This window comes from Stomoxys calcitrans, chromosome 5, assembly GCF_963082655.1.
Source record: "Stomoxys calcitrans chromosome 5, idStoCalc2.1, whole genome shotgun sequence".
NCBI lineage: Eukaryota > Metazoa > Arthropoda > Insecta > Diptera > Muscidae > Stomoxys > Stomoxys calcitrans.
This window is the reverse complement of record NC_081556.1, coordinates 21,040,495-21,064,127: the sequence shown is the minus strand read 5'-3', so window position 1 is coordinate 21,064,127 and position 23,633 is coordinate 21,040,495. Positions and strand designations below refer to the sequence as shown.

General features: G+C 38.9%; 1 protein-coding gene and 1 long non-coding RNA gene across 2 annotated transcripts in view; one reads left to right on the top strand and one right to left on the bottom strand.

Annotated features, from left to right (window-relative positions):
• The window catches only part of LOC131997675 (uncharacterized), a 123,912-nt gene extending 105,808 nt beyond the window's left edge, over positions 1 to 18,104 (bottom strand). The window contains exon 1 of the long non-coding RNA XR_009398336.1: positions 18,062 to 18,104. This is a non-coding gene — a long non-coding RNA (uncharacterized LOC131997675). The remainder of the gene's footprint in view (positions 1 to 18,061) is intronic.
• LOC106080863 (A disintegrin and metalloproteinase with thrombospondin motifs like) overlaps positions 1 to 23,633 on the top strand; it is a 323,287-nt gene that overhangs the window by 281,581 nt on the left and 18,073 nt on the right. The window lies entirely within an intron of this gene.

Here is a 23,633-nt window from a genome sequence, read left to right as displayed (position 1 = left end):
GATCTGTATATATGAGAGCTATATGAGGTTATGAACCGATTTGAACCATACTTGGCACAGTTGTTGGATATCATAACAAAACACGTCGTGCAAAATTTCATTCCAATCGGATAAGAAGTGCGCACTCTAGAGGCTCAAGAAGTCAAGACCCAAGATCGGTTTATATGGCAGCTATATCAAAACATGAACCGATATGGCCCATTTACAATACCAACCGACCTACACTAACAACAAGTATTTGTGCAAAATTTCAAGCGGCTAGCTTTACTCCTTCGGAAGTTAGCGTGCCTTCGACAGACAGACGGACGGACATGGCTAGATCGACATAAAATGTTGCGACGATCAAGATTATATATACTTTATGGGGTCTCAGACGAATATTTCGTGTAGTTACAAACAGAATGACGAAATTAGTATACTCCCCCATCCTGTGGTGGAGGGTATAAAAATTACAGCGGTGGTTATCCCCTCCACGTGAGGTATTGGGTTGCCCAAAAAGTAATTGTGGATTTTTCATATAGTCACAATCAATCAATTTTTTCACAGCTTGTGACTCTGTAATTGCATTCTTTCTTCTGTCAGTTATCAGCTGTTACTTTTAGCTTGCTTTAGAAAAAAAGTGTAAAAAAGTATATTTGATTAAAGTTCATTCTAAGTTTTATTAAAAATGCATTTACTTTCTTTTAAAAAATCCGCAATTACTTTTTGGGCAACTCAATATTTACCTTAGGTAATCAGCTCCTGTAAACTTCTCTGTACTAAGTGGTGTTGATTTTACGGCAAATCGTTCGGGCAATAAAAATGAGTTCCCTTATTATTGAGCATAAACTTGTATTGGAGCACTCATTGATATGGAGGACATATCCCCGCTGTACTTTAGTGAAATATTGATGGGCAAATTTTCAAAAATGTGCATTTGCTGAATACATTGAGTTGCCGCTATCGTTGAAGGCTAAATATGCTCGTCAGGAGTTATGGGCTCTAAGCCAGGGACGGTACATAAGGTGTTTACCAATTATCGCCTGTGGATGTCCTGACCTGGCATCAATAAAAATGAGGTCCATTGTCATTGCGCTTAAACTTATATCGGACAGCACTCATTGATGTAAGGGAAGTAATCCACCGTTCCCTAATGGAATGTTCACGGGCAAATTTTTAAAAATTTGAATTTGCTGAACACATTGAAGTTGCCGCTATCTATGATGGCTAAATACGATCATCAGTTGTTATGTACTATAAGCCCAGGACGGTACAATAAATGTTTACCAATTCTCAACCATTGATGCCCTGTCCTGGCATCAATGACTAGAATTATCAACGAATAGCTATTAAAGGAATCTATTCGAAAGATAAGGACTAAGATGGCTTTAATCCCATTTGTGGTTGCTCTGGGTTATCGATACGACACTCTCGCAGATGACATTTGGGGGAAGGCAGGTTTCTCCATATTGTTATGAACCTCGTCCTAGAGGCGCTACTAAGAAAGCTGTCTGGATTAGGGACTGACAATTGGCTTCGCATTAATGCCAAGGAGAAATGAGCTAATGCTTTTCACCTTCAATGGGCTTCTTCTGGGCTGGGTGAAGCTGCAGCCCACGCAGGAAGTGAAAGCACGCGCAAAGCTTTTAACCAGAAAGAGAACTGGAAAATAAACGTCGAGGGGGGAGTCAGCAACGGTACACTCCACGTTTACTCTTATGTTTAGCCAGATTCTCAACTAAAGGTGTTTGGGCATCGGGTTTTGAGAGGCAGTCTCCACAAACTGATTGAGAAGGGGCAGAGTATCGCTGGGCAAAAGATAGTGCTTTACGGAAAGCACTCAATGTTATACTCAATGTGAGACATTTTCATCTGTACGTTAAATACGCAGCAACATGGTTTGCCCTTAGACTGAGACAGTCGAGAAACTGGCGCCCTTCGGAATTTAAAGCCAATAAACCGCTTGTTGTGTGCTCTAAGTACTAACAAGTAAAATTGTGGTAAATTCGGCCGTGTCGATTCTTATATATCATCCACCATGGATCGCATTTGTCAAGTTACGACCATAGTAGTCGTCATTGTGTAAAATTTCAGCCATTTCGGATAAGAATTGCTCTGCTTTGGGGGTCAAGAAGTAAAATCGAGAAATCGTTTGAAATGGGAGCTATGTCATGCCATAGACCGATTTGGCATGCATGTATAAGATCTTTGGAGAAACCGATGTACAAAATTTCAGTCAAATCAGATAAGAATCGTGCACTCTAGAGGCTTAAGAATAAGAATCGGGAGATAGATTTATATGGGAGCTATGTGAGGTTATGAAGCTATTTCGACAAAATTTGGCATAGTTGTTGCGAGACAAAGCAAAACACTTCAAGCAAAATTGAAGGCAAATCGGATAATAATTACGCCGTTTGGAGGCTCAAGAAGTCAAGTTCCCTGATTGGTTAATATGGCAGCTATATCAGGTTATAGACCGATGTTGACCATACTTAGCGCAGTTGTTGGAAGTCATAACAAAACAACTAATGAAAAATGTCAGCTCAAGAAATCAAGATCCATGATAGGTTTATATGGCAGCTATATAAAAACATGCACCGATATGGTCCATTTGTAATCCCAACCGACCTACACTAATAAGAAGTATTTGTTTAAAATTTCAAGCGCCTAGCTTTTCTCCATCGAAAGTTAGCGTGCTTTCCACAGACAGGCGGACGGATGGGTAAACAGACGGACATGGTTAGATCGACTTAAAATTTTATGGCGATCAAGAATATATATACTTTATGCGATCTTAGACGAATATTTCAAAGTGTTACAAACGGAATGACGAATTTAGTTAGCCCTCATCCTGTGGTAAAGAGTATAAGAAGTAACCTCGAAAAAGGAAATCTCAGACAGGAATTGCGTGCTACTTACAAAATTCCTAATTGTTTCCATACCACGCCCCTAGGTTGGTTTATGTCTGCTATTGTGCCCGCCTACGTGCTGGTGTCTCTTAGCAGCGAAAACCGGGAAATGGCATGGGAAATGCTTAAACGTCTCATCATCTTCCCCACATCACCCCCACAACTAGCCGCAGCTAGTTTCCATAAGTGAGCTCTTAGTTCTATGTGTTCCGTTATGATACCGAAAGCGATACTGACCTTCTTCTTAGTTCCTTTCAGTATTAGCCTCGTCTTTACACGATCCGTATCTGCTCATAGGATTTTCGTTGCCCTACCGACGGTTTCGCTATTCCATAATGTTACATGTCCGTTCGTCGCCGATGCCCTTAACTCGGACTGTGGCGACCCGAAAGGCTTCGAGTTAACCAAGTTTATTGAGGCAGTCCTATGGCCTTCACCGTCAAATCATCTGCTCTTTCATTCTCCCTTGCACAGCTATGGCTGGGCAACCAAACGATTTGGGATGTGCCATGTTCACAGAAGGCATTAGAACCTCTAGAAGGCGAAACTTCAATTCGACTTAGCTGATATGTTTTCCGACGACATTCAACATGCAGATCAAGTATGGTTCAAATCAGGGCACAACCTTATGTAGCTTCCATGTAAACTGATTGATTTTTTTAAACCAAATCGGAGGCCTAATATAGCTCCCCAAGTAGATCTTTGGGAACACTAGTTCACATATTATTGAGATTAGGACTAGACGCCTGCCTACTGTATCACTTAAAGCCCACGGTACATATCAAAAAAAAGTAAAGGCAGTTATTTTTCAACTTCATCCTGTTTATAACTTAAATACAGCCCACCTTTTTCTAAGTGCGTAATATTTCTACATACATAGTTTTTATTGGTTTTTTCCTGTAACCAGTTTGCTACATTCTTCAGCAATGATGTTGATTAATATGCCATGGTGCGATCAAACCTATTAAGACCATAATTATAATTTGTCTCTGATTCTTGTAATAGTCATGCGTTTTTTTTTAATGTGTGTTATGCCGTACATAAAGATTAATCGACTAGAAAATGGTTATGTGAAAAAAAAACTACTAAAATAAATAAGACAGGTTGGTGGAAAGGCCCCAATGAGAACAGTTGTTCTATTTACATATTTAATTAATATCTAAGAATTTATGGAGACACTTATACTTGAATTGCTTAAAAAGCCATAGATCAAGAAGGCGGTGTTGATTCAGTTCATACAGGTAGCTGGATTTGAATTCCAAAGAACACCTGCCACCTGCAAATTTTCGGGATGATCTCCTTGGGGAAAGGTTTCCTGGTTTAAATCAATAGAATTCTTCCTAAAAGATCATACCATTTGTTCAACTGATTAATTCTGCCCATAATCTTATATTGGGTTGCCCAAAATGTAAATGCGGATTTTTTATAAGAAAGTAAATGCATTTTTAATAAAACTTAGAATGAACTTTAATCAAATACACTTTTTACACTTTTTTCTAAAGCAAGCTAAAAGTAACAGCTGATAACTGACAGAAGAAAGAATGCAATTACAGAGTCACAAGCTGTGAAAAAATTTGTCAACGCCGACTATATGAAAAATCCGCAATTACTTTTTGGGCAACCCAATATATAAAAATCAATTTGTGTTTGTTTGTATGTTCCTTATAGACTCAGAAACGTCTGAACCGATTTGCTTGACATTTTCACAGATGGTGCATAATGACCCCGTGGTAAAAATAGGATACTAAATTTTGTGATATCTGAAGGGGGGGGGGGGGGCGGACCCTCCCCCTTACCCTAATTTTCAGAAACACCAGATCTCGGAGATGGGTGGTGCGATTTAAGCGAAATTTTGTTTGCTCTCATATAGTATCCTAAAAATAAAAATTTGGTATCCAAATTTCGGATGGGGTACCTAGAGGGGCGCCCCACCCTAAAACCTACCAAACATATATTTAGACCAATCACGTCAGTATGGGACTCAAATGAAAGGTATTTAGGATAAGAAAACGTATCTGATATCCAATTGTCTGACCAAGTGCTAGGGGGACCACCCCAAGCCCCAAAACAACCCTAAATCGGACATATTTACCGACCAAGGCAATATGGGATTCAAATGAAAGGTATTTGCGAGAAGAATACGAATCTAATATCCAAATGTAGGATCACGTTTCTGGGGGTCCACCCCTTTCCCAAAACAACCCACAAACAATACTTATTTTCTGACCATGGGAATATGGGGCTTAAATAAAAGGTATTTGAATGTAGAATACGAATCTGATATCCAAATATGGGACCAAGTGTTTGTGCGCGCCTCTCCCCAAAAACAACCCCCAAGGGGACAAATTCACGACCATAGTAATATGGGGCTCAAATGAAAGGTCTTTGGGAGTAAAGCACGAATTTGATATCAATATTCAGGAAAAGTGTCTATGGGACCACGCCACCCCCACAACACCACCCAAGGAGTAGACCACGTATCTAATATCAACATTTGGGGCCAACTGGGCCCAAATAGGACGTATTGTTCACCAAGACAATTTGGGTCTTAGAGTGGAACTAAATATTCGTAGTTTTTAGGGCCAATACCCCAAACCGGACATATTTGCTGACTTTTCCAATAAGCAGATTAAATCAGATTAGAAAACAAATTTGATATCCAATTTTGAGAGCAATGGCAATATGGGGTTCAAATAAATGATATATAGATATATGATATATAGATATATATATGACATATTTACCGACCATGTCAATGTGGAGCTTTAATGAAAGGTATTGGAGGGTAGCGCAAGAATTGATACCCATTTTAGGAACCAATTTTCTGGGAGTCTACCCTTTTCCCAAAATACCCCACAAACAGCATTTTTTTACGAATTTGATATCCAAATGTAGGACCATGTATTTAGGGCATCACCCCTTCCCCAAAACATCCCCAAAGGGAAAAAATTTTACGACCATGCCAATATGTGGCTCAAATGAAAGGTATTTGAGATCATAAAAAGAATTTGATAACCTATTGGGTTGCCCAAAAAGTAATTGCGGATTTTTCATATAGTCGGCGTTGACAAATTTTTTCACAGCTTGTGACTCTGTAATTGCATTCTTTCTTCTGTCAGTTATCAGCTGTTACTTTTAGCTTGCTTTAGAAAAAAAGTGTAAAAAAAGTATATTTGATTAAAGTTCATTCTAAGCTTTATTAAAAATGCATTTACTTTCTTTAAAAAAATCCGCAATTACTTTTTGGGCAACCCAATATTTTGGGGCCATGTGTTTGGGGGACGCCTCATCCTGTAAACTCCCCTTAAGTCAATGGCAATATGGGGTTTAAATAAATGGTATTTGAGAGAAGAGCACCATGCTGATATTATTTCAGGGCCAAGTATCTGGGGGACCACCTCTCCCTCGAAAACACCACTAAATCAGACATCATGAGAATATCGGACTGAAATGAAGTATTTTAAGAATGGAGTACACCTTACATCCAAACTTAAATTCGTAGTCCAATAGAGATCATATGGGATTCAGATAAAGGCACTTATATTGTTAAACTGTTAGTCAAGTAAGCATGGTATTTCACTAAAAGATCTTCGAAAATAAATATTCCAAGGAAACTTTTGTTCCATATAAAGTAAAAGAAGGCTCAGCGGAGCGGGCCCGGGTCAGCTAGTGCTACCATATAAGTTGTAGGACGAAGAGTGTCTCTATTCTTCTAGGGTCTCTTAATATCCAAATAAAATTGCTTTGGAAGACCAACTTCAACCAATTCTTTATGGAAATGGAAGCTAGATATAAAATTCCAAAAACTTTTATATAATGGACCCAACGACTTTCATCACTAAGAAATTCAGTGCAAAATTTTAAGCGCCTAGGGTTTCTTCGGCTGGAGGGCAATAGTGATTTCGACAGATGGAAGGCCATGATTAGATCGACATTGAATATCAAGTTTAGACTTATTTCTACTCTTTTCCTGTTGCATGTCTCTGTTCTTCGGCCGGAGAAGTTTTTTTTTAAATAAAATTAAGTATTAAATACGCATTTTAAGCAATCTTTAGGCATATCTTTTGCACAAAGGATAGCAAAAACTTCAATTGAAGGTTTCATCGCTTCAGAATAAGAACAAATGCCACTAGTTTCACACGAGTTTAATTCTTTTCGATATTTGCCTAAGATTGATATCCTTCTTACTTAAATACGTCTATGACCCACTAACATTTACTGCCTATATTTGAAGTATTTTAAGCTTACACTCCTTTTATTTATTCTTATTTTTTTTCTTTCAAATCACAAAGATTAGACCATTCTTTGATAGATTAGACCGGTTTCCTTTCTAAACGCATTACTTGCTTACATTGTGATCGTTATTTTCCGCTTATATGTTTCGTTTTATTAACACCATCCATAAACAGACAAAGTTGTGTGAAACGTATTTATGCCCCCTTAAAGCTTTGTAAGAGTTCAGAAAAAAATTGATCAACTTCCTTAAGGTGTTGCCGGCTGTTATAAGTAACACGCATAGAATAATTTTGAACTAAAAAAAATGTCTGTCTAACGAATCGTGATAACAATTTTTTTCAATACAATTTAATTAAAAGCGAAATGTGTTTTAGGTTTTCGCAAAAGATTTATAATCTTAGTGCGTTTTTTATTGGCTGTCAAAATGAAACGCATGTTGTTAAGGATCATTTTGAATACACTACAATTGGCAAGGTGGACAATGATGGGGAGAAAAGAGCTGATTATCATTTCAGAAGAAATAAATGCATTTCATATAAAATTTATGCCGAATGAAATAAAACTTAAGGCCTTTAAGACCTCAAAAAGTTTTATTGTGGGATCTATCTAGTATTGTGGTTGAAGAACATTACATAAGTATACTTTACACACTAAGTACCACCCGAATTAAAAAAAAAATTAAGGCCTCTAGGCGTATTTAAGAGCTTAACTGAACATCACCTCGTAAAAAATTTAGGGTTCTAGCATAGCACAACATATCATAAAATAACTTAATTCGTTTGAATGATATCGTGATTTCAAAAGACAGACAGACATGGCTAGATCGGCTTACAAAATCTGCTGTTTTAACTACAAAATCATTTTAAGTAAGGGTTACATATTATTGCTGAACTAACAAACAAGAGTTGCCAACATAGCTTTAAAATTGGACAGCTATAGGAGCATACATTGTTTCTTGTTTCAGCAAATATACCTATACCTAGCAAAAACTGAGTTTTCCCAGTAATGCAGGGTTTGGTAAGCTGGCCAATACTGGTGTGCGTTGCTACAACATCTTGTGTCCCTGGTGAACCTCTATACTTCAGGGATAAGAAGATGTATAGCTCCACGCTGCACACATTCCGAAGATGCTAAAGAACAACAATAGATTTGGAGACTATTGTCGACCTACACCATCGCTGTCTTCTGAAACCGGTCAAGTAGCTCCAAGGAAGATTTCGGAGCCCCTGCCCATACATGGTAGTTATATTCCATCTAAGACCTGATGAATGTTGCAAAGATATTGAGATCAGAGGAATTGAAATACCTTTTGCAACGCTTAAGAAAGCCTAAGCACTTAAATGTTTTTTTTTTTCGAAACGCGTTTTGATTAAGGGACTTCACATTGCATCCTCATTCCTAGAACATCAAGAGCATCTGACTGCTTAACATCTATACCGCCGATAAATAATGACGATTATAAAGAGTCATTGAATCGTTTATGTGACAACACATGGCAACACATGGCAAACACCACTGGGCATTACATGCATTAAGATCTACTCTGTTCAAACGACATCACTCTAAAATGGCCAGTAAGTCCCGCCAGAGTTTGTCATTCATACAAGTGTTGATATACCATCCGGCCCCGGTATTTAGTGTCATATATTCTCCTATTGAGATACCCTAAACCATTTCTTCAATGGTATTAAGAAGCAGCAAATAACAGACTTCGCAGCAGTCTCCCTGCTCTACTGAAATTGCAAACTTTTTGCTATAACAGCAGAACTAGTGCTGTAATAACAGCAAAATTAACTAAAAAAGTCAGCAGACAGATTTACCGTGAGTGTACATTGGAGGTCACCGTAGTCCCGAGGTTAGCTTGTCCGCCTATGACGCCTGATGCCTGGGTTCGAATCCTAGCAAGAACATAAAAAATTGGTTATACTCCATCCTATATTGATGGGTATAAAAACGTTTTTCAGTTCATTTAGGATCTATGATCCTACAGAATTTGGTACCTCCCGCCACAGGATGGAGGTTTACTAATCTAGTCATTCAGTTTTTAAAACCTCAAAATATTTATCCACAATCCTATAAATTATATATTGAACCATGTCCGCCTGCCCGTCTGTCGAATTCACGATGGCGCTCGAACGAATGAAGTTATCCGCTTGAAATTTTATACAAGTACTTCTTATTGATGTACATCGTTGAGAATTGAAAATGGGCCATATCGGCTCAAATTTGAAAGTGTTCCTTTCACTTTAACTTTACTCATGGAACATTAGGAATCTGCGAAGGTGCCCTACCAAAGGGGTACACTAGTCCAGATTCGTAGGATTGTTTTGGTACCCATGGATGAACCTATCTTTGCGGTGATCAAAGATAGGTTATATTGGGTTGTCCAAAAAGTAATTGCAGATTTTTCATATAGTCGGCGTTGACAAATTTTAAGCAAATTTTAAGCATTAATCGAATTGGATCGTCATGTAACTGAGCGTGAGATAGGAGAGAAGTTATATATACCAAAATCAACCGTTCATTATCACATAAAAAGTCTTGGACTTGAATGGATTGTTTACAACAACGTTAGTCGAAAACGATCATGGTCCAAGCATGGTGAACCAGCTCAAACCACTTCAAAGGCTGATATCCACCAAATGAAGGTTATGCTGTCTGTTTGGTGGGATTGGAAGGGTGTGGTATATTTTGAGCTGCTTCCAAGGAACCAAACGATTAATTCGGATGTTTACTGTCAACAATTGGACAAATTGAATACAGCCATCAAGGAGAAGCGACCAGAATTGGTCAATCGTAAAGGTGTCATATTTCACCAGGACAACGCTAGACCGCACACATCTTTGGTCACTCGCCAAAATCTGAGTGAGCTTGGCTGGGAACTTTTGATGCATCCACCATATAGCCCTGACCTTGCACCATCAGACTACCATTTATTTCGATCTTTGCAGAACTCCTTAAATGGTAAAACTTTCGGCAATGATGAGGCTATAAAATCGCACTTGGTTCAGTTTTTTGCAGGTAAAGGCCAGAAGTTTTATGAGCGTGGAATACTAAATTTGCCAGGAAGATCGCAAAATGTTATCAAAAAAATGGCAATTATATATTTGATTAAAGTTCATTCTAAGCTTTATTAAAAATGCATTTACTTTCTTTTAAAAAATCCGCAATTACTTTTTGGTCAACCCAATATATATACGTGCATCAAAGTCTTGCAGGATAGGACCTATAGGTAAATGTGGTAAGCACATATAACACTATACGCGACACTTGGGTCGAACGTCACAATGTGGGACTCAAATAAAAGGTCTCTGGCAGTAGAGTACGAATATAATATTCCAATTTGACGCCATGTATCTGGAGCCACCCCGCCCTCAAAAACAACCTTCAAACGGACATGAGTTGTTTGTTTGGAAGACAATTTCTCTAATGAAAGGTCTTTAGGAGTAGAGTACGAATCTGATATCCAAATTTGAGGCTCAAGTGATTGGGAGTCGCTCCATCCCCAAAAAACTTTTATGAAACGTACTTGAAAGAAGATAACAACTTCTCAAATCACATTAAATAAAATGGATCGGAGAAGGGCGCAAAATTTATATTTTTAATAAAAAACCATTTTAGGATATACCAAAGTGCACTGGGCCAGCTAGATCATTCTAAACATCCTCTGTTTATTTGGATGTTCGCGGGGAAAACTTAAATTACTAAATTCAGAGGGAGATTATAGTCTAGTGGTGAAAGACATCTCGAAACTTGGTGTTAGAGATTTTACTAGGAGCGCAGGATATCGAGGCGCTTGGAACGCTATTCTATATTGGGCTAGTGGTACGAATGTTCTGTCGTAACCAATTAAGGTGAAGTGAGTTTAGTCTAGCCACAGTCTCTTGAGGCTTGAGGTTAGGGGAGCTCTATAGGTTCGAACAAAGATAACAAACACCTATTCACTTATTGTCCACTTGATCAGACTTTGCTGACCGATAGAAAATCATTTCAGTAGAATTGACAATTATGTCAAAGAACAATAATTGTTTACATAGTGCGGTAGCAGGTATTATACTCTAGGGTTCCATTTCTATTCAAAAATATGACACTTCAGATACAATAATTTAACTTATATATTGAACACCATATTATTTATTGTGTGTGCATTTCTACTTCGACTATGACCCAAGATTTACTTCAAAGTCGTTACCCTCTTGCATAGTCTTAACTTCCTTCTTACAAGGCTTGTTAACATTTTGCTTTGTATTTGTTTTACATATAAATCGTACGATATATTTTTATGTTTGTAACATTCATGTTTATTTCTATGATCATAAATCTTAAGTAAATCTTAAAAAAATAAAACTCTAAGAGCATGTCTTAGCATACTGCCAATTAAATTAAAGTTCAATTTACGCAATTGGAATTTTATTTTGCCAACTCATGCTTATATAGGAGCTCATGTTTCACGTCTATATCTAGAAGGCCTAGGCCCAAATGTTATAACTGGAATTCGTAAGTGGAGATTGTGAAGCAAGTCCAAATGCCACGACTCATGAACTGTCTGATTAAATATTTCATTCATTTGCTGTGGCTACTGAGAGTCTAAATCTAAATCATAGTTTTGATTTAGTATGTCCAAAAGGATAGAAGGAAAGAAACCCAAGACGCAGCTATTTATATGAAAATCACTCAGAATTTAGTTAACCCACGCTGTGAAGTAGAGAAACAGAAATGGAAGGAAAAAAAGGCCCACTAATATTGCAAAAATTATAAAACATTAGGCCATTGACAATTCGTGCTGTGTTTTGCCGAGTGTAGTTTTTAAAAGCCCAAAAACCATTTGTTTTTTGTTTCTTCGGAATTAAGAAAACCACTTCAATTTCAGTGTGGCATATTTGGACTGTCGCATTTCATTTGGCCAGCCGACAGCCAGCCACCTAGCAGCTAGCCATGCAGTCAGCAGTGGCGGCGTTATGGTTTCTTTTTTTTTTTTTTTTGTACCAAGGCGATATCTAATGCGGAAAAATTACATATAAATTTTTGCTACATTTGCATTTTGGGTTTTTAGTTACAACGAAAAGTTAGCGAGAGACTCAATCGAATATTTGTAGGTAGGTACTTCAAACATTACAACGTCTAATCTCAATGGCGCTCCGTTTGAATGTCTGTCACTTGGATAGTTGGATTTTTGTTTTATTTTGCTCTATACACTGAGTTTCATTACTGTTTCCCTAGCCTGCTAACCAATTGGACTTTCGCTTTTAAAAGACATTTCAAACAATTATTGTAATGTTTGCCTTTCTTCCCTCGCTCCTCTGGCTTGGTTGATTATTGTTTTTTTTTTCTCTTTGTGGTTTGAAATGACCACCCACACTTGAGAAGTAAGACATTCGTTAGGAGTCTATTTCGAAAACTACACCCACTGCCACCAATTGGCAAAATTGGCAGCATGAGCCACCATGACAAGCGAACAAGGAAAAAACTATATGTCTACCATAGGGTCACAAATATGCCAAATGTTGAAAGCAACTCCCTTCAAAAGACACTGCAACGAATATAAGTCAACCAAAAAGAAAAATATTTGCATTTTAAGATTATTTGCCATTCCCAACACAATAAGTGAGGGAGTGAATGGACTACTGGTTAGCATTGGACAACCGAATAATAGAAAAGAATTACAAAAATTCCTAACCTCCCTTGGACATGATCCAGAGGGACCATGCATACTTTCGTAGATTTGTTATGCTAACATGCATATTTTGAAGTAATTAACATGAAGTGGTAGCTGTAGGTGACATTAACGAACAAGCCAGATATGTGAAACAAATTTGGACGTGAGTCTGGATAGCTTAAAACGAAAAAAATGCCTAATGAAACACAAGAAACACTACTTAGAATTCACATAACAAAGGCTACTATTAGGTTAGAGCTGGTAAACTATCGATAATCGCGACATTCGATATTTCTAATAATATATATCGATAGCAACGATATCGATAATTTCCCATCACCATATTTCAAACGAAAATGAGAAATGAAAATCGGAAGATCGATTTATATAGAATCAAAATAAATGCGTCGGAGGCGCAATGTATCTTACAGGATATTTTTGTTAAATTTTGCAATAATTTTACTTTGCCGATAATATCGATAAGCAAAATATCAATCGATACTTAGATAAAAAATAAAATATCGATGGAGAGAAGCATAAGTTGGGAGATATCAAAATATAGACGATATATCTAACTCTAGGCCGATTTTGACAGACTTCGGTAAAGGTGTTCAGATGGCTTAAGTTCGGCTGGGCCAAACTTTGGATACCCACAACCTCGGGGATATATATCTAAACCACCTTTCGTTAAAATCCGATGAAAAATGCATACCTTATGCCCCATAGTAGCTACATCGAAATATGTTCCGACTTGGACCATAAACTTATAAGTACAAGTCATTATTCAATTGTGTATAACAAAATATTGGTAGCTATATCTAAAAATAAACCGATAGGAACCATATACGACACGGATGTCGAAAAGCCTAACATAAGTCACTGTGTCAAATTTCAGTGAAATCGGATTATAAATGCGCCTTTTATGGGCCCAAACCCTTTAATCGAGAGATCGGTCTACATGGCAGCTATATCCAAATCTGGACCGATCTGTGCCCTACTACAGAAGTATGTCGAGGTGCATAACACAACTCAGTGTCCCAAATTTCGGCGCCATCGGACAATAAATGCGACTTTTATGGGCCCAAAACCTTAAATCGAGAGATCGGTCTTTATGGCAGCTATATCCAAATCTGAACCGATCAGGGCCAAATTGAAGAAAGATGTCGAAGGGCCTAACACAATTCACTGTCCCAAATTTCAGCAACATCGGATAATAAAAGTGGCTTTTATGGGCTTAAGACCCTAAATCGGAAGACCGATCTATAAGGCAGCTATATCCAAATCTGGACCGATCTGAGCGAAATTGACGAAGAATGTCGAAGGGCCTAACACAACTCAATGTCCCAAATTTCAGCAAAATCGGATAATAAATGTGGCTTTTATGGGCCTAAGACCCTAAATCGGCGGATTGGTCTATATGGGGGCTATATCAAAATATAGTCCGATATAGCCCATCTTCGAACTTAACCAGCTTATGGACAAAAAAAGGATCTGTGCAAAAATTTCAGTTCAATATCTCTATTTTTAAAGACTGTAGCGTGATCAACCAACAGACAGACGGACATGTCTAGATCGTCTTAGATTTTTACGCTGATCAAGAAATGGATTCGAATGATCCGAAATGGATATTTCGATGTTTTGCAAACGGAATGACAAAATGAATATACTCCCATCCTTCGGTGATGGGTATAAAAAAATCCGTACCCAAATTTCGGTACGGATCAAAACGACCGACAAGTATATATGCGAGTTATTACTAAATCTGAACCGAAGTTCATAAAATTCACCAGAATTTCTGCATTCATCAGAGGGTGGAAAATATACCACATTATTTCAATATTGCTCAAAATCATCTGATCCGATTTCTACCAATTTTAATAGGTTCGTCTCTATGTCAAAGAAATGTTTGAAGCAAATTTGAAGATGTTGAGATGAAAAATACGATCTGTACCTTGTACACAAATTAGCATGGACAGTCGGACGGATATATCTAAACCGAAACCGAATGTGAGTTTGAGTCGATCCACATTTTTACTTATTAATAGGTCTGTCTCTCTTTATTTGTGTTACAAAACAAATACTGAAGCTTTTGATAAAACAGACATTCTCCACAAGCTACGACAGGACACACTAAGACACCAGAATCTAGTAACACTGGGATTGATCGAAGGCTAATCATTGCAGACTTTATGGTAAAGGAAGCCTTTAACCATTTAAGTCACCAGGAAGGACCTGATGGAATATTTCCAGCTTTATTTCAGAGAAAGCCGTACAACCTGGGGGAGCCAGTGGTTTATACCCAAGCCCGGCAAGGAAAGCTATGTGACATAAAAGGCTTAAAGGCCCATAAGCCTTAAGTCTTTTCTATTCATAACCATCGAGCATATAGAGGATATCATGATAAAGCGTAAGACATCCAGCAAATTGCTCATATTCATGCAATATACCTAGGTCAAGGGAAGATCGGTGGATACCGCTCTATAAGAGGTTGTGCAGAAAATCGAAGAATCTCTCGATGCCAAGATGTACACGTTGGCCGTTTACGTTGACATCAAATGGGCGATTCGCAATGAGCGGATCTAAACATTCATCCAATACTAAGAACTGTACCGAGTTGACCGAGTCCTTAGAGACTGGATAAACCACATGCTAAGAAATAGGTGCATAAATTGTGAGACTCAATACAGTAAGTATAAGGGACATAATGGCACAACGCATGCCACAGGAAGTAATTTTATCCCCACTCCTATGGATGACCACCATAAATAGTCTGTTACGGATCCTGACTGAGGATGGATTTGAAACCGACTCTTACGCAGACGATGTTTTATTACTTCCAAGGGGTAGGAGTCCGAATCGGCTATACAAATGAACCAAAAGGGTAGTGAATATGGCACGCAACTGGCCTAGACCTAGGGGTCTGAATGTAAATCCAAAGGAGACTGAAATTGCATGCGACTGGCCTTGACCTAGGGGTCTGAATGTAAACCCAGACTGAGAGAGACTAGGAGATTGAAATTTTCCTATTTACGTGAAAGATAAAGATGATCATTTTGAGGTGCCATGTTTCCTCAACAGAAAGATTTTGTTTCTGATATGGTCAAATACTTGGTAGTGATCTGGAATAGGAAATTGAACTGGAAATGATGCATTCAGGGGCGAACTGATAAAGCTCACAGATGTTGTAGAGTAATCCAGCGGATCTACAGGAGCTTGATAAGACCAATGTGAACTTACCACTCCTCAGTTGTTCGGTGACGGCGATGGAGAAAAAGTGCAACATAAGAACGCTACAACAGACATTACATTTCAAGGCAATAATGTCCACACATGTAGATTAGGTACGCAGCCCTGATATCACTGCTTGTTTTACATCCGCGAGTACTGGTCTCCGAATTCCATGTTTATATCTTGTTAACATAGAGTGGCAGTGCCAGATAAGTACTTGCCATTCACTCCAATAGACACTAACATGCGTCCTATATATTTAATGGGGTACTCCAAAAGGAATAAAAAGACATCCTTGTCAAACTTTTAGAAGTTGCAAGGTTGTCCTCTTGAAAACTTCATTTTAGAAGGCATACTGTCCTTCTATTAAAAGACTTTGAACCGCTTTTATCAGGCCTGACATAAGCAGGACTTACTTTTTCTACTGGATATGAGGCAACCAACCCGTCTATGAAAGTGTGAGAATGGATAGAGAATAATCGCGGCAATGATAGGATACCTGTATGGAAAGGATGAGGTTTCCAAACGGCTACCTGAAATGACACTTGGGGTCGAGTGCGAGACACTGCTAGCGGCAAGGTATTCTCTGGTATTGCCATCTGGAAGTTCATGCTATGCGGATGCATCGAAGCTAGAAGACAGAGTGGACCTGGTGGACTACAGGGTGGCTGATGAATATTGCTACAATGATGAATATTGCTACATTTTTTTTTCGGTGTATGGAATACATTTTTCTTTTATTCATGTTAAATTAAATTATTAAATTATTATTAATTAAATTAATTAATTAATTAATTAAATTAATTATTAAATTATTATTATTAAATAGAAAAAAAGTTATTACATTTTTTTTTGGTAGCGGCTTTCATCAGCCACCCTGTACACCGAAGTGCTGCAGGCGTATCATTATGGGCGTACTTATGCAGAATATGTACTGCAAGTGGCAGCATGCGTAGGAAAAGTGGGGAAGAGGATGAGACGTTGGAACAATTCCTATGTTAATTTCCCACTTCCGCGGCTTACAGACTCAGACACTTTGGTGGGTATACGATACCAGACTTCTGTGAGAATGGTATGATCCGTATCATTCACGTGTCAGGCCACGGTGAAATTAGGGAAAACCAAAGGGTGGATGAATTGGCCGTAGTGACCAAAGACCTGCCACCAGTAAACTTGATGAATGCGTAGCCTTTCGGGCCCATGTACCGAGTTAGGGACGTGGGCAACGCACGTGTAGCATTGTGGAACAGCGAAACGATCAGTAGGATGGCAAAAATCCAATGGGGAGACCCGTATAATGAGAGGACCAGGCTATTACTAAGAGGAAGTAAGAAGGAGGTTAGTATGGCTTTCGGTATTTTTATAGGTGGGATGAGTGACGGAGTGTATGAGGCATGTGGGGAAGATGATGAATGGTTGAAACATTTTCTACGTCAATTCCCAGCTTTCGCTACCTACAGACTCCAGCACATAGGTGCGAATGCGGTTTTATTTATCGGATTGAGAGTGCACAGCAAGCCGATTACTGGCATAAGTGTATGTCCATAGTGGTATGAGGAGGATTATAATCCGCACTCCTTACCTTACCTGTGCACTTGATGATCTGTAACTATTTCCAACATCTGTGACAAGTACTATCTGATATATGCAAATTATCGCATGTATATTCATTACCAGAATAGAGGATACTGCTGTTGTTGTTGTGTGTTGTTGTAGCAGTGTTTTGTACACTAAGGCGGCCCATGCCGATGAAGGACTTCATCGGGTCAATCCGGTACGTAGAACCGGCTGTCATGGGATTGCATAGGATACTGCATATCAAAGTGTGCAGTACGATTAAGATTTTAGTTCAATGATAAATTACCTCCGTTTTATGCCATATCCGATGGGGGTGGTAGTTAGCGACACCACCTGATTGTGAAGTTATAACATGGCTGGATACCTCGAAAATATCGTCAGCATTAATAACGGAAGTCTTATATTTGAAATCTTTTTTTATATTCAAGCCGGGATTTTAACCCAGAATTTTGGATTCTTAGACTGACATACTAACCTTTGAGCCACGGCGACCGCATTGTTTGATATTTCTCCCATATAACTCTCCCATATTAACGTCCAATTAGACTTTTTCAGCTGAAATTATACTATAGTAATTTTTTTATTTAATAATTTTTTATTTAAAAAAAATAGAAAAAAAACTTTAAAATAATTTAAATTTAAAAAAAAAAAAATTAAAAAATAATATTTTATTTATTAATACATCATTTTTCTAACAGTTTATGACCATTTACTAAAGAAAAGTGGATTTTTATGAGTTTGACATAAAATCGCGCCCGTTGTCAATAGTAGTGGGCTAAGCGCCATAAATTTATTTTTTTATATAAAAACCATCAAATGCAACAAGACATTAAAAGGCATACTAGAAAAAAATGTATATAAAAAATTGACGACATTCGAAAAGTCAATTTTCCACTAAAACATATATGATCGGAAATTTTTTTTACAAGTTTCATTCCTCTACTTTAGCTAATTCGAGTTTCGTTAGGATACCTCTTTCCTAACTCGAGCTAGAATTTGTCTAGGTTAGGTTAGGTTAAAAAGTGGGTGCAGATATTAATCCGCCCCACGTATGACCTACATATGCTATCACTTGCCGCACCGATTTCACATAAGTGAGCTCGTAGTCCTATGTGTCCCGTTATGATACCAATAGCTATACTGACCTCCTTCTTGCTTCCTTTCAGTAATAGCCTCGTCTTTTCACGATCTGGATCCCCCCATAGGATTTTCGCCGTCATACCGACCGTATCGCTGTTCGTCGCCCACTTCCTTAACTCGGTCTGCGTCGAACCGAAAGGCTTCGGGTTAACCAAGTTTATTGACGGCAGTCAGAGAAGGCGTTAATCTCCTTACACTGCCAGACTGTTCGCGGCCTTACCGTCCTGGTTGTTATTGCCCTTATCGCAATTTTACTGTCGGTAAAGATGTTCAGACTCGACGTCCTCGCGTTAGCACCACACCAATTCATGCATTCAACGGATCTCCGCCTGCAGGACCGTTTTATTGTCTGGCAGTCTAAAACAGGTCTCAGTCCCTGGGTTCTCAATGTAAACCCCCAGGCCCATTCTGTCCTCTAGCTTTGATCCATCCGTGTAACATGATCTTCCAGATGGCAATACTAGGGTTCCATCAATCTAAGACTGTGCCGATGGCAGCAGTGCCTCGCACTCGACTTCAAGGTTCATCTCAGGTATCCAATCGGAAACCTCTTCCCTTCCTTCCAGGTTTCCTATCGTCGCCTCGATTATACCGCGATGGTATGAATTGTCCGCATCCTCAATCCATTCTCTCATCGCCTTAAGTCTCATAGCCGCAGGGGCTGCCTCACACTTAATCTGTATGTCAATGGGTCGAATATCTAAAATAGTCTCCAGTGCCCTATTGGGCGTGGTCCTTAACGCTCCGCCTATGCCAAGACAACATGTTCTCTGGACCTATTGTATGGTCCTTATGTTGGACTTTTTCTCAATAGCAGTCCACTAAAGTACTGAGGCGTAAGTAAGTACTGGTATAATCACATTCCTGAAGAGCCAGTGGACTATCCTCGGGTTCAGGCCCCATTTCGAGCCTACGACCCGTCTATATAGTGCCCAACATCTGTGAGCCTTCTCAGTACAGTCCTGAATGTGAAACTTCCAATTCAGTTTCCTGTCCAAGATCACACCTAAGTATTTGACGTCGTCAGATATCGAATTCGTCTTATTGAGGAAACGTGGTGCGTTAAATTGGCCCACCTTCGACTTCCTCGTGAACAGGCATATTTCAGTCTTCTCTAGATTAACATTGAGACCTCTGGGTCTAGCCCAGTCATATGCCATTTGCAAGACCCTTTCGGCCCTTCTGCATAGCTCGTTCGGATTTTTACCCCTTAGAAGTATTATAACATCGTCTGCGTAGCAGACGGATTCAAATCCCTCCTCAGTCAGCATCCGTAATAAGTCATTTATGGTGGTCACCAATAGGAACGGCGATAAAATGCCCCCCTGTGGCTTGCCCTGTGCCACTTTCTCCCTTATATGTATGCCATTTATGCCACACATTTCATCCACCTGTTCCTTTATCCAGTCTCTAAGGACCGAGTCCACCCGGTACTGGTCTAAGACAGCTCTATTCTTTGGTATTTTTCTACCCATTCGTCATTAATAGGTTAATCACGCACAACGTGTTAGTGGTCATTATGAATCAGAAATTGCCATTCCAATTCACACTGTTACCTAACAATCTAAAGCACCCTCTATTTCCACCAAAAAAAACGACAAATTTACTTTCCGAAAAAGATTTATTTAATGTCTTATAACCTATACCTACACCAAGTTTAACAAAAAAAAAAATATTACGATATTTCTATCAATAACATGAGAATAGAGACCTTTAAATCAATCACAACGAAAAGAACCATAAAAAATAACAGAAGTACATTTTCCATGATCTCTATGCCAGTAATGTAATGTACAGGAAATAGAGAAATAACTACAAAACTTATCCACTTAACGTTTGAGTTGCACATTGAAACCAACCTCCTCATCGGTTTCCACACCTATATCGGCGATTAAGGCCTTTTTTGTTTTTGGATAACCCTCCATTATGGCATCCAGCATATCTGTACAAATGCGTTTACGTTTACGATAGGCCGTGCTAACATTTGCATATTGTTTTTCAATTTGTTTAATATCTTGAGCGGTAAGCTGAAATTGAAAATACGACAAAATGAAAGGAACACAATTTGTAAGTCATGTGGGAGAGTAAGTGATACCTTATTTTGCTGTTCTTGAGCTTCATAGCAACGTAGTTTTTCATTTGTCACACGTATATCGTCCATTAATTTTTCCTTTTCCTCCTCCAATTGAGTCACAGTTTTGATTTTACTTAGAGATCTTAGTTTGGTTTCCATTTCACTTAATTGATTTTCTTTGGAATTAAAAGCTTGACGAGCTTGTGCCAGTTTTTGTTTTGTTATATGGATATTCTTTTTTAACTGCAAATGGAACAAAATATTTAATTGAAATCTTTAGTGTAATTATAATAGCTCCATACCTCCATTATATTTTCATTTTGTTTGGGAAAATATATTTTGTGCTTGCCATATGTCTTAACAACTAAGATTTCCTTGTCCACCAGTGAATCCAAGGACCTGGAAATATAAAAACTTGTTAGAAGCTTGCATAATCCTTTGCCTTTCATTACCAACTTTTGTATGGCCGCCTTTCCCAATTCTTTGCCACAACGGTCAACCACATCATTTAGGGCATAGGGACGATTGGCCTGCATCATAAAATCTTTCACCACCTTAGCAACAGATGGCTTAGACATCTGAAATAAGGCAAAAACATTCAAAGTTTAGTTCTTCGTTCTTGCAGTTCTTTTCCAACTCCGTTTCGTGCCTGCCTGAATGCTAGCATTTCTTGAAGGTGTCACGTGTACCAAGTCATTGGTGCCGCTAGTTCACGCAGATGTTTTATTAGTCGCTATTAACGTTATTTATTAACGGTTTTATGTTGAATTTTATTAGCTGTAGTGTTCTTTTTTTCTTATTACTTATACATATTAATTACACGATCACATAGCAAAATGAACACAATTTAGTCTTTGGTATGGACAAGCAGCGAATTGATTGACAAATAAGAAATTAATGTAAATGTCTTTTAGAAAAATTTAACAAGTGGACACACCTAAATCAAAAGGATTGCAAACGAAGTCAATACGGGCGTATCAAAAACTCTCGTAAATTAAAATCTACCGAGTACTCGTTAAACCAAATACTTCTGCTGGAAAAATAATGAATTTCTTTGTAAAATTTTGGGAAATGTTGGTCGAATTCCAGGAAACATTTACTTCACTGAAAAGAAAGCGGTAATACATTCCCTATTGGAATTGATGCCATATTAATCATATGAAATTTTTTCAAATAAATAGATTAGTTTTTGTGGGAGCTGTATCAGGTTAAGGGTCAATCCCATGACAGCCGGTTGTACGTACCGAATTGACCCGATGGAATCTTTCATCGGCAAGAGCTGCCTCCTTAGTATATAACACAATGCTACAACAACAATAAAGACCGATTTTGACCATACTTGCGAAGGATGCTGGAAACCATAACAGAAAAACCACGTGCAATATTTCTGATAAATCTAATCGGGAGTACGGTTTATATACGAGCTAGATTGAATCTACTTTTGTACCGATTCCAAGCATATTTTGCGTAGATGTTACAAAGCACTGTTTGCAATTTCATCGAAATCCGATAATAATTGCGCCTTTAGCGGCTTAAGAAGTTAAATCGGAAGATCGGTTTATATGGGAGGTATATCGATGCACCGACTTGACCAATTGGCAATAACCAGTCAGATTTCCTAATAACAGTTCGAAATCATGCTTGCTTTGCCCCAGAATAAGTGATGCATTGTTCTGCGACATATTCAACAACAGGACCTTCGTCACACTGCTACCGACAGTACCTCATTCGCCCAGACATGGTAGAAAGCAACTACCCTACCAAGAATTTCGCAAAGGGAAGAGTTCATTGATAATGTAGCACTATCTGCACTGAATAGCTTTTCATTCCTGGCCAGTTCTTCAGCCGTCTCCTCCCCGCCAACCCTTAATGCTCCGGATTCCAGAAGAATCTGAAACCTTCCCCCAGGATCGAAAGCTTTTTGCATCCTGTAACCAGTCTCGGCCGAGTCCAGAACCTTCAGCGCCGCCTGACAGTCCACGCATATCGTGACAGAACGATCGGGCAGCCGCATCAAATCATCGCCAGTGTATTAAGGACTGCGAAAACTTTCACTATAAAAAGCTATTTTCGTCCAAAAGCCCATACGATTCCCTGGTTTCCAGGAACTCAATAAAGACTCTTGCTCCGGTGCTCCCCGGTTGCATTAACACTATACTATATCCTTAATCGTACAAATTTCCGCCTGCTGAACCGTCTTATGGTCAAGCAGCCGGCGCGCAACTCGCTCCTCAGGTCCCTATTCACACCTGTTCTACCCTTTATGCACTCTTCCGTCGCCTTAAGTCTCACTGCAGCGTTGGCAACCTTGTACTTAATTTTAGGGGTCTATGGTTCAGACGGATGCTCCGGGATACGGCAGAGTTTATCACCCTTCCCCTGGTTCGAAGAAGCTTTACGTGTCTTCTAACCAGTTTCGTCCTTACATGGCTTGTCGCCAGAGCGTTCATCGCTGCCTAACTGTCCACGCATATCATGACAGACAGATCGGGCAACCGATCCCGCCTAAAGGTTCACGTAGTTCGTGGAAGACCGATTGGGACGCCGCTCCCGCATCTAAATCGTTGCTTTAAGGAGCGTCACCGTAAAGAAGCTACACTCGTCCAAAAGCCTATATGATTTCCTGGCTCTCAGGAACTCAATGAAGACTCCTGCTCCGGAGCCCACCGCAACCATTTCCGTAATTACCCGGATTCCCGCCTTCAGAATCGCGTTTAGGTCTGACAGATTTTCATCTGATTTGGCTAAAATTTGGCACAAGAATTTCTTTTCGGACTTTCAACATCCGTGATAGGTATTATCCGAACAGGGAAATAAATTGATATAGCCCCCT